At 40.5% G+C, this 12,413-nt stretch overlaps 1 protein-coding gene across 3 annotated transcripts in view; it reads right to left on the bottom strand.

Annotated features, from left to right (window-relative positions):
• RAF1 (Raf-1 proto-oncogene, serine/threonine kinase) overlaps nt 1-11,657 on the bottom strand; it is a 67,203-nt gene extending 55,546 nt beyond the window's left edge. Inside the window, exon 1 of one of the 3 annotated variants that reach the window (XM_023619942.2) lies at nt 10,928-11,657. The gene's annotated coding sequence lies outside the window, so the exon portion shown is untranslated. Of the gene's footprint in view, nt 1-9,885; nt 10,580-10,927 lie in introns of those variants that run through there. The other 2 variants (XM_070237246.1, XM_014731414.3) reach the window with 2 other exon arrangements.
• Between the last annotated feature and the right edge of the window lie 756 nt (nt 11,658-12,413).

Here is a 12,413-nt window from a genome sequence, read left to right as displayed (position 1 = left end):
GCCCTGAATGCTCATATTTTACTGTGACTTCACTATTCATTCCTCCTTTAAGTTCATTCCTTTCTTCAGTCCAGCCTTGCTCCATCTGAGACCCATTGATCACCCACTTATCTGGCTGATCAATTTTTCAAGATTTCCCCAAGCTTCCTTTAGAGAATAAGTGTTTTGTTCACTTTTTAATTTGATTGGTTACAACACTGGAAAAAACCACCCTCACACATGAAAGTTTCTGCTGAACAGATGCTCAAACACTTAAAAATCAAATGTCATCTCATCCAAGCTAGGAAACAAGACTATGTCTAGTTTGGAAAGGCTACAGTTTCCCAACCAGTTCAAAAGGGCACCCTGATGCACTGCAAGATGGTGTGTGTGTCGATTTTTTTTTAATTTCCTCACTCCTCTTTCTCAATTTCTGACCACAAACTGGTAACTTCATCAGATGACTAGCCAGCACAAAAGCACATGAAGAAATGTGACACTCTAACCTTCTCAAAGTTAGCAAGCAGGAGCTGACCCAGTAGAAAAGATCCTAACTTTTCAAAGGCTAATTAATTTTAAAATAAAGCGAAAATCAGCTAGTTCAAAACAATTATGTTAAAACAATTAGTTCCACAGGGAAAGATGTCTGGAGCCAGTTTCATTTTTAACTCTTGCCACAAATTAGTTTTTCATCATTTTCATTTTAAGTCTCTTTGTCCGAACTTTTTAACCCAAGTTTCACTTTTCATCTCTAAATCAGTCATTGTTTCTTCACTTAGGCAGCAACTGCTAATTTTAAAATGAACAACCCATTTACAAAGTATACCATTAACACAAGTACCAAAATATACAATGCACAAATAAAATATGGTTTAGGGATGATCATTCTGATGGCCAGGTAATAATAGGTAAAAAATGGCTACACAGTGAAAGAGGAAGAAGGGGAAACAAAAATCACCCAGATATTTCAATCCTGCTAAGTTAATAGCTGGAAGCAATGACTTAAACTTGTACCACTAACTTCTGTTCCACATAAAAGGCATGAATTTTAGTAGTAAATCTTGCATAAGCAACAAGTGATTTAAAAAATAGCACTTGGGGCCGGCTGGGTGGCACAGCGGTTAAGTGCACACGTTCCACTTCGGCAGCCCAGGGTTCGCCGGTTCGGATCCCAGGTGGGGACATGGCACCACTCATCAAGCCATGCTGTGGTGGGCGGGACATAAAGTAGAGGAAGATGGGCATGGATGTTAACTCAGGACAAGTCTTCCTCAGCAAAAAGAGGAGGATTGGCAGCAGTTAGCTCAGGGGCTAATCTTCCTCAAAAAAAAAAACTTAATAAAATTAAAAAATAGCATTAGCCTTCCTCAAAAATAAAGACATGAAATATAAAATAAGTGAATCCACTATTCTGCACACTGGTGTCTCCCATTTGGGCAGACACTGGGAATTATCCTTAAGATAGGAAGTATTCCTCCATGTTTACAACTTGCCAAAGTAATTTCAAGAAGTAATCGTCTGATTCAGCCATCTCTCCTATAATTCCTTCTGGAGTCAAAGGCTTTCACACAGAAAGATTCCCTAGTCTTTAGTGGTGCCCCCAAAGGTAAGACCTTTCATGCTTTAAGACCTTATAAGAATTACAATAAGGCACCTGTAAAACTGATAGTACCATTTGTTTTTCAGAAAATATTTTAAATCAACTTTTCAAGAATAATTTTCTTAAAACAAAGACGTGCAGAAGTTTTCCCTGTAAACTAGATCATTAATTTATTAAAGCTCTAAATTATCCCGATACTTCACCATAGGATTAAAAAAACAAAACAAGACATGAAACTGTAATCTATGTAATTAGACAACAAAATATGAATGCTTTAAGGAAAAGAAGTATATATATTTCCTACATCTTGCTATATTCCATCATCCAGTATAGCACATTGCACAAAATTAGGTGCTCAAATATTTGCTGAAAAAATATTAATGGAGAAAAGATATAACTACAACATTTATCTTAGCCTTTTTTCAGAGATATTTAATCATTATCTACCACATAAAAATACTGATATATAATCTAAAGAACGAGAATGCTTCTCATTATACTACAAACTGGCATAGAACTCAGAGGAAAAGAAGAATAAAGAGCACTATTAATTCAACAATTTCTAAGAATCTACTTTCCACTGGTAGCTGCTTTGAAGAATATCAAGTTCAGAAAGACATAGATGGCCCTTGCCTTCCAGAAGCTTTTAAAGTAGAAGAAAAAATCATCATCACTTACCAAAGACTGACCACGTGCTAGGTATTGTGCTAAGAGCTTTCAGGATAACAAGCAGCCCTACAAAATGTGGCAGCCTTTTTTTGGCAGGGTGGGGGGGTGACGACAAGAAAACTGCTATAAAAATTCAGAGGGTGGAAAGGTCACTTCTAGCTTGAGTTGAGGAAGAGGTGGACAATAAAGGATGATTTCACTGTAGTATCTGAACTTGAAGAGGTAGCATTTCAATACATAAATGCAGAGGTAAAACAAAAGCCAAAGTGTATCCAGAGAATGATAGCAGAGGAAAGGTCTGGAAAGAAACAAAATGAGCCTGACGATGAAGAGTACAGCCTTTTTTACTTTTTATACAACTTTGATTTCCTTTTATTTTATGTTTTCATATTTAACAACTCTACAAACACACGCATTATAAACAACACCACCTCCCCATCCTCACTACCCTCTAAAATTTTTACCCTATTACATATTTTTTTTCCTATAGCACCTAAACGATATACAAGTTAGTGGACTTTTTTTTCTTTCACCCCTTCTTTGCTTTACCCTTTCCTTTCTTGCCCTGTCTAACCCCACCAAGTAACCTATGTTAACAACAATATTTGATGTTTTTCTCCATGCTTATAATCCCATACAGATGTCATACACACATACATAGAGAGGGTTTTTGCAATAATTTATATTTCCCGATCTATTAATGTTTTTTAAAAGATAGGCTGATTGATTACAGAATACATATTCACAGGAGGGGTACTAAAAAATATGGAAAAACATAAAAAATAAAAGCCTACAGATGGCCCTTGTCAACATTCATGGACAGACACATCTATCTAGTCTTTTCTATGCATAAATACATACTTGTAAATATTTTTCTTTATAAAAACAGGATCTTCTTGTACATATTATAGTACCCTACTTTTTCATTTAATATATCTCATCACCCAGGATTAACTGAAATCATCTTTCACTGGTTGACTGAAGACATTTTAGATTAAAAGGGTATGAGGTTAGTATAAAGAAGGTAACTACAACTACATGTACTAGCTTATCAAAAACCTTTTTTCAAAAAAGATGAGTCACCAATTGTGTAATTAATTATCTCCTTGAAGAAGATTACAAATACACTTATAAGGGAGAAAAAAGTCCATCAGATGCAAATACAGTCAACTTCTAAGCTTCTGGTGTGCCCATTAGATCTAATTAGCAGTAAGAAAAAAGCCTAGGGCCATTTCACATCCATTAGGACAGTTATTATCAAAAAGCGGAAAATAACAAATGTTGGCAAGGACACAGAGAAACTGGAACCCTCATGCACTGCTGGTGGGAATGTAAAACAGTGCAGGTGCTGTGGAAAACAGTTTGGCGATTCCTCAAAAAGGTAAACAGAACTACCATATAATCCAGCAATTCCACTCCTACACATATATTCAAAAGAAAGGAAAGCAGAGACTCAACGAGATACTTGTAAACCAATGTTCAAAGCAACATTATTCACAACAGCCAAAAGGTGGAAACAACCCAAGAATCTATCAACAGATGAATGAATTAAAAAAATATTTTATAGATATACACATACACACAATTATACACATATGCAATGAAACATTATTCAGCCATAAAAAAGAATGAAATTCTGATACATGATACAATATGGACGAACCCTGAAAACACACTAAGTGAAATAAACCTGACACAAAATTACAAATACTGTATGATTCCCCTTATATGAGATACTTGGATTAGGCAAATTCACAGAAAGAAAGTAGAAGAGAGTTTATCAGAGGCTGAGGATAGGAAGGAACGGGAAGTTATTGTTTAACGGATGCAGGGTTCTGTTTGAGATGACGAAAAAATCATAGAAATAGATTAGTGGTGATGGTTGCACAATGTGGTGAATATACTTAATGCCACTGAACAGTATACTTAAATATGGTTAAAATGGTAAATTTTATGTTATATATAGTTTACCCTCCCCCCTCCAAAAAAAGCCTAAGGGGCCCATTTTGCATTGTTAGACAGCTAGATAAATTCTAGTCATGAAGGCCATGAATTCTACTCTCACAATTCACAATTATCTAATTCCAGTCCAGACTAAGGTCAAGGAAGGTAGAAGAGAATCATTTATCCTCTCATGCTCTCTGGTTAAAACTTTCTTCCATGTATATAAAACCTATGAATGCGCAAAGAAATAGCCAGCACGGCAAGAGCAACTTGAGCCAATCAGTGAGCTGCTGAAGCAGGCAAATGTCCTCAAGGAGCTGGCAGTGAGAACCCAGAGCACTCTCCAGATAATGCCCAATAGACAGGGAAGCTAAGCAGGGTAACTCCTTCAACACATGTCCTAAACTACAAAGTTCTGAGTTTAGTGAGTATATCCTCTTAACTGTAAGCATTTGTGTGTGTGGTGTGAAGGGCGGTAGGAAGGAACTAAATCTACAGGTGATTAACCTCTGAATCTCCACTCATTCAACTAATGTTTGTTACATAATGAAGACAAAGTTTTAAGAATTGGAGATTTATAAACAAGAGTAAGACACACCCCACCTTTAAGGAGTTTAAGTCTAGCCAGAGATGTAAGACATCTAAGAAAAATAAATGCAAACGATTTTAAGGCGGGACTCAAGAAAGAAAACTTAAAAATGAGAAGAGAAAAAGATCAGAAAATATTTAGAAGATGGTATTCAAAAGGGCTCTTAAAAGAGGAACAGATAAAAGTGAGGACATCATGTCAATCTCTCTCATTAGATAAGGTCACTGAAGGCAGGAACTGGCCTTATTTACCCTGCAGTAGCCTGCACCTATTTAAGTGCTAAAAACAACGGCTTCTGAATTCCACTAAAAATAGTATGAGGAGTTCATATTAGCAAGACATAGAAGCCAGAACTATATGCTTGGTCTGGACAGCCAATGGAGATTCTTAGATTTGTGCAAGGAAGTAAGCCCACCACAATACACTTGAATATTCTTGTATCATCACAAAATAGGATACCTAAAATCCCAGAACATATTTCCCTCCATGAAAGAAAGGTGGGCAGCTGGTGAACAAAGTGGAATGTAGACTTACTCTGCACAGCATAACTTTCTGTATCCTTTGAATTTGGAGGCATGTGACTGTATTCAAAAAATTAATAAAATTTAATTTTTAAGAATCTATACATTAAGAAAATGAATCTGGCGGGAATGTGAAGAATGCACTAGTATAAGAAATTTCAGAAAGGAATTCAATTCAGAGGGTCTAACAACAATCAAGGCAAAAATAATAAAAGCCTGAACTAACCTGGAAGAAATAGAAAACAGCTGAAAGAAGCTCAAAAATATAGTTGTCAATGTAATCTGACAGTGACGGAATGTTTGCAGTGACGTAAGGGGCCCATACCATGAAAAGAATTAAACTTTATTAAATGTATTTTTCTATTATAAAAGCAATATATTCGGAGAATACAGAAAGTATAAAGACGAACATTATCCTAATTTCTACTGTTTAACAATCACTGTTAACATCTACATGTGTTTTCTTCCTATGTGTAGGTTTTGAGGGGTTTTTTTTAACAGCTTGAGATATAGTTCACACACCATACAATTCAATGGCTTTTATTATATTCACAGAGTTGTGTATCCATCTCCACAACCAATTTTAGATTATTTTCATCACCCCAAAAAAGGAAGCCCTATCCCAGTCACTGCCCACTCCCTACTCTCTCCAGCTCCTCGCAACCACTGATCTACTTTCTGTCTCAGTGGATCTGCCTATTCTGGACATTTCATATAAATGGAATCATACAACAAAAAAGTGGTCTTTCCTGACAGGCTTCTTTCATTTAACAACGTTTGCAAGGTTTATATATGTTGGAGAATGTATCAGTAATCATCTCTTTTTATTACTGAATAATATTCCACTGTATTAAGTACTTTTTAATACAACTGTAATCATTCCAGATACATAATTTTGTGTTTGGCATTTTCCATGTCATAAATGGTTCATATATGCCATATCTAATGAAAAGCAGAGTACCTCAACAAGGGGCTGTACCACAGTTTACTTGATCATTTTATCATCATCAGACATTTGAATTCTTTCCAGCTTTTTCTATTCTAAACAAACTTTCTTAAATCCAAATGGGAGAACCTTTCAGAATGATCTACCTGGATCCAGGGAAACGCCTCTCCCAGAAACTCTGAGCTTCCTATAAGATGTGCCACAGAGAACAAGTCATGTTCTTCCAGAGAAAACTCAGAATTTCATCTATTCTGAACTTACGTAAACAACAGATGTTAATAGCTATCTGAGGTTGAAAAGGATGCCTCCAAAATACCCAAATTAAGAATGAAAACTAAGGGGCCGGCCCTGTGGCACAGTGGTTAAGTTCACATGTTCCAGTTTGGTGGCCTGGGGTTCGCTGGTTTGGATCCCAGATGCGGACCTATGCACCGCTTGTCAAGCCATGCTGTGGCAGACATCCCACATATAAAGCAGAGGAAGATGGGCATGGATGTTAGCCCACGGCCAGCCTTCCTCAGCAAAAAAGAGGATTGGTGGCAGATGTTAGCTCAGGGTTAATCTTCCTCAAAAAAACAAAAAAAAAAAAGCCAGAGAATGAAAATTCATAATTCTAAAGATACACTAATGAAAATATTTACTAGTCTGACTCTTCCATCAGAAATGTACATGGATAGAGAAAGGTACTTTGTCTAAATATGATGCCTAGTATTACATAGCTTCAAAGAAACCAGACCACTTTTCATCTCCATAGCAGGTTGGAAGAAAATAAATAGGAGAATATCTTGACTGAAACAGTAAAGATGTATTTACTCTAGCTCTGGATGACAGTAAATGAAACCCAACAGGTAGAAAGAAGAGGAAGATGACACCAGTATAGTCAACAAGGGTTCTCAGATGCAATCAGACATACCGGGTTCCTCTAAAATACTGATTTGTCATTGCCTGCTGCTTCCCATTCATTAACCAAAAATGTAAACAATCTCTAAATCACAAAAGTTTTAAAATTCTAAACTAGTTTTAGGATTGCTAATCCCCACCCAGTAAAATCCCTTAGAATCTGGTCTAAAAATAAAACTATGTGTCAAGTGTTCCTCAAGAAAAACTATGTACACTGACTGGAATGTGAAGCAATTAACACACTTTGTGAGTGATTTGCCAAAGAGACTTCAGCTACCCTGCGCCAAAACCAATAACAAAGACACAACACCCACTTGAGATTTTCCTTGGTTAAACTGAGATTTTAGGAGTAATTTTAGAATAAAGGTTAATAGATCTGAAGTTAACTACTAAAATCATTGAGAGCTACAAACGTATTCTGGGAGAAATGGAGGAACAGAATGACTCAACAACTATAAAATTAAAGAAAACTTTAATATCTAACAAGGAATTTCTACTCACAATTTTAAGGTAAGAACAAAATACCCAGCCATTACTATCATGAGGATTATAGGCAAGGTAGTTTAGCCCTATACTAGAAATACTAACTGAATTGTAACACAAATATCTATTATATTTTGAACCTAGTCAGTTTAGCAAAGATAAGTTTTTTTTAAAGATTTTATTTTTCCTTTGTCTCCCCAAAGCCGCCCCGATACATAGCTGCATATTTTAGTTGTGGGTCCTTCTAGCTGTGCTACGTGGGATGCCTCCTCAGCATGGCCTGATGAGTGGGGCCATGTCGGCGCCCAGGATCCGAACCAGCCAAACCCTGGGATGCCGAAGCAGAGCTTACGAACTTAACCACTCGGCCCGGGGGCCAGTCCTCACAAATAGGAATTCTTATCCATCCACACACAAACATAAACACACACACACAAAGATAACTTAAATCCTAAACAACCTCATCCTAAATGAGCGCAGTGTTCCTTAATTTTCCAATTAATTTAGCCAAGGTGAGCAATTTTGCAACTATAGTCATTTGTTTGGAAGAAACGACTTCCATGATCTCTGCAATTCAAAAAACAAAAAATCTCTTCACGTCAAAGCTCAATTTTGTGGTTTCATAAACCCCCGACTGTCACATTAGTCCACTGCCTTTCAAAGGCAATATTTAAAATTCTCTTCTGCAAGTCAACATTAAGGCATGCTGTTTGGCTAACAAGCTCCTCCCAAGACCAGGAGTATTATGTATGGCCTATTATGTTCCTAAAATGCAAACAAAAGTACTCCCTCATGTAACACTTTTCTATTTTTAGGAAGTAGGTTACTAACAAAGTTTCATCTGAAATTAAAACGCAGTAGAATCATACATCTACTAGTAACAGACTACTTGAAATAGTAATCTGAAGTTATTCATTATATTTCCCATTTAGTAATCTAGTGCTTCTAGAAAAGTCAAATTTAACTTCCAAGAAGTTGTTTAATCTTCAGAGCAAACCACCTACTCTGAATTTCACAAATAGCATATTTTAAACTAAAAGCAACTAGTTTAGAGTAGTTGTGATATAATACTCAACATTTAACCATCCTCCATTTCATCTTTTCATCATAAATAACCAGCTTAATCTGCTTCTCGCTGTTTTCCTCTGCTAAACCAAACCCCATAACATATGTTCTAATGTATTTCACTCAAGCCTTCTACTTTGAAGGCATATAGTTCCAAGTATTGACAACAGTTTCAAGAGACTAAGCAATTCCACTACAACTTATAATCACAAACACCACACACCTAAAAAATTAGCTTTTACAACAGAAACAGTAACAGGTTTATTTTCCCGGGTATCTAGCGTTCAATCATTTCTGTTGCATTTTAAACCGCTTAGCCCTTGAAGTGATAAGGCGAAAACAAGCCAAAGGAATCTTAAGGTCCTTCCGTAGTATATAATCACCACAATCCCAAAAAGATTTAGGAACTGCTAGCTGAAGTCTGTTAATAGCATAACAATCACTTTAGTATAAGCATTAATCACAATACAGCTATTTTGGGAATATTATGTTCACAGAGTTAAAGACTTCATAACAGAATTGGAATCCACAAAATCGATCCAAAGAAACAGTTTATTACATGAAATACATTTACTAAACTAAAAACACCTACTTGCATTCTACACTTTTTCAAATGTTTTAATCTGCCAATTTCTATATGACTGAGGAGCCTAGTTTTATTGTCAACAGCCACTTAAAAAGCACTATTAGTAGAATGAACTACATTTATAAAGTCAACATTTTGTGAGCAGCTTTAGAAGAATCTTTTTGCAAGAATCCCTAGAACATGAATTCAGTTATTTCACCACTGTGTAAGCGCAAAACATGACATAAAGCACTTATCAAGAATGTTCTTAACTGGGTTTAACAAAGAAAATCTTTTCAATTACTATCAGCTTCAATATCATCAGGAGAAGGGGAAAATTAGTTATCAGCAAGAAAAAAGAATTAGCAACACTCATTTAAAATAATCCAAATGAAATCAACTAGTTCACTATCTTCAACAAACATCCTTCACAATCTAGCCAACTTTTCTTTCAGACCCTCGTCTCTCACCACTTCCTTCCTGCACCCCAGACTATCTGCTGCTCCCCAAATTCATCCCAATTCCTGCATATCTCTATGGCTTTGAACCAGCCGTTCCCTCGGTTTAGCACGCTCTCCCCTCCTCCTCACTTGGAGAGCAGTTACTCGTCAGTCCAAAGCTCACCGCGAAAGTCCGCTCCAGGGGACGAGCTTCCTCAACGCCCCCAGGCAAAGCTAGCTGTTCCAAATTCCCACAACCCTTGGTAAGTCCATCCTTATCGCAGCGCATTGTTTTCACGCCTTGGGAAAGCGGCGGGCAGACTCCCTCGGCTCAGCCCAGAGGACAAGGCAGGCAGCAGTACTCAACGAACGTGCGCTGAATTCACTCCCGACTTAGATTAAGTAACCCTAGAACCCAGTCACATCTCAAGGAGACACAGGAGATCCTATCATTCTTCCCACCAAAGAATGAATACCAGAGGGCACACCCAGAGCCCTGGAAAGAGAACAATGAATGGACACAGCCGCCTCGCCTCTCCTGATGTCCAAACTCCTCTCTCTGGGCATCGTCTAGCTCTGCAGAGCCTCTGCAGCTGCAGGACTGAAGCGTGCTGGCGGCTCTCACTTCACACAAAAGACAGCCCGGGATCTTCATTCCAAAGCATCCCGGGGCCAATCGTCAGTACAAACATCCCAAACCTTTCATTAGTAACCCGCAGAGTCCTGAAACCCAAGGCGAGGCCCCTATGCCTTTGCGGCGGGGCACTGACCCATTTCCTCTTCTCGTCTTCCCTAAAAGGGTGTCACTTGAGTGACGGACCCTGAGAGAAGACGCAAGCCTGGGTCCCCCATTCTGCGACCAGAAAAAAAAAGGAATCAACCCATCCGAGTGACAACACAGAAACGGGGCAGCTCTGGGCGGATCTTCCCTTTGCCAAAAGACGAGGAAGGTGCACCGGGTACAGGGGTGGCGCAGGCACGTTTCCCCGAAGCACAAGGAAATCTAAGTGGGGATGTGGGAACTCGGCTCGCCGGCCATGACACCGGGCCCCGGGGCCCCCGCCCGCCCAGCGCCGCCCGGGTGACAGCGGCCTGGCCCGGGCCCTCCGCCGGCAGCCGCGGGGCTGCCCCGTCAGCGCCGTCCAGTCTGGGCCGCCCGGGAACCCGGCCCCTTCGGCCCCGCCGCCCGGCTCCCCCGGCATCCAGGACCCAGCCCTGCCGCCTACCTGAGGGAGCCGGGCCGCCTCCGTGTCCCGTAGTCCGGCTGCGGCGTCTGGTCCGCTCCTCCTCCCCGCGGCGGGTGAGGGAGCGGGAGGCGGTCACATTCGGCGCGTCCCCAGCCCAGGGGACGGGGCCCCGGGCAGCCCCCGCATCGCTGCACTCGCGCTCCGCGCCTCAGGGCACACGCCCTAAAGCCCGGCCAGCTGGCCCTCTTCGGGGCCCAAAGAGAGCGGCAGGGCGGCCTTCCCGTCTCACGCTCGCTCTCGTCTTACTGCCGCCATCTAAGATGGCGGCCCAGCGCCCGCGATGAAGAGACTCTCAGGCGGCCAAAGCAGGCGAGCCCTCCACTCGGTGCTCCTCCTCCCGACCTGCGGCGCCACCGGCTCTCTGCTTCTGCGCGAGCCCGCCTGGCAACCGACTTCAAACTTGGCTCGGGCATCCATCGCTCTGGCCTGAGCTCAGACCGCACCTCCTGTGGAAGGGGCGTGGCCTCGCGCTCTCGCCCGTCGCCATTTCGGAGCCGTGGAGGGTGTGGGGCGGGGGCCGGGGGGCGGGGGCCGGGCGGCGGGGACTCGTGAGAAGGTTGGCCTTTAGCCGCCCGGAGCGGGTCTGAGGCTTAGTGGGGAGGAAGGCCAGCCTGCCAGCTTCAAGGCCTGAGGATGACCAGGCGCGGAGGGCGCGCAGCATACAGGACAGCGTCCAGCTTTGGCACGTCCTTTCCGGAGTCGGACACACTCCGCCACTTAGCGGTCATGTGGGAAAGTGTCTAAACTTTTCTGAGCCTCAGTTTCCTCATCTGTAAATTGGTGGTTCCTTTTCCCCGATCAGGTTGGCAAAAAGTTAAAAAGACTAATAACATCAGGTTTGGTCCAAGGTATATGAAAACGTGCTGTGTACCGCCCTTCCGCACCGGCAGGAATGGATATCAGGGGAGCAATTTGGCATTATTGGTTGACATTTTTATGTGTATACCCTTCCTTTCAGCAGTTCCACTTCTAGGCACTATCTAGAGAAATGTGTACACGTACCCACAAAAAGCCATGTGCTAAGATATTTATTGCGGTATTTGCGTTAGAGATACACTGGGGAAAATGTGGATTAATTAAATAGGGAACTGGTTAAATAAGGGGTGCTACCTCCGCAGTATTGGATATCATCCATCTTTTAAAAAGAATGAGCTAGATCTATGTATTGATTTAAGAAAAAGATTCAAGACATTAAGATTTTTTTAAAAAGTAGAACATGTATGGTATGATCTTATTTACTCAAACACAGGCATACAAAGCTACCTAATACTGTGTGCAACATTCATTCATTTAAATTTTTGAGAGTCTATTAAGTACCACACGTTCTGTGTATGGGGAAATCAATAATCAAACACGTTGTGTATTGGGAAATCAATAATCAAAAGCCCTGCCTTCTAGTGATGAGAGACTGAAAGTATAAATAATAAATTCAGGTGGTAATATGTGCAGTATAAAGAAAAACGAA

The sequence above is a fragment of the Equus caballus genome, chromosome 16, assembly GCF_041296265.1.
Source record: "Equus caballus isolate H_3958 breed thoroughbred chromosome 16, TB-T2T, whole genome shotgun sequence".
NCBI lineage: Eukaryota > Metazoa > Chordata > Mammalia > Perissodactyla > Equidae > Equus > Equus caballus.
Note: the sequence above shows the minus strand (reverse complement) of the source record. Positions and strands in the feature narration are given on the sequence as shown.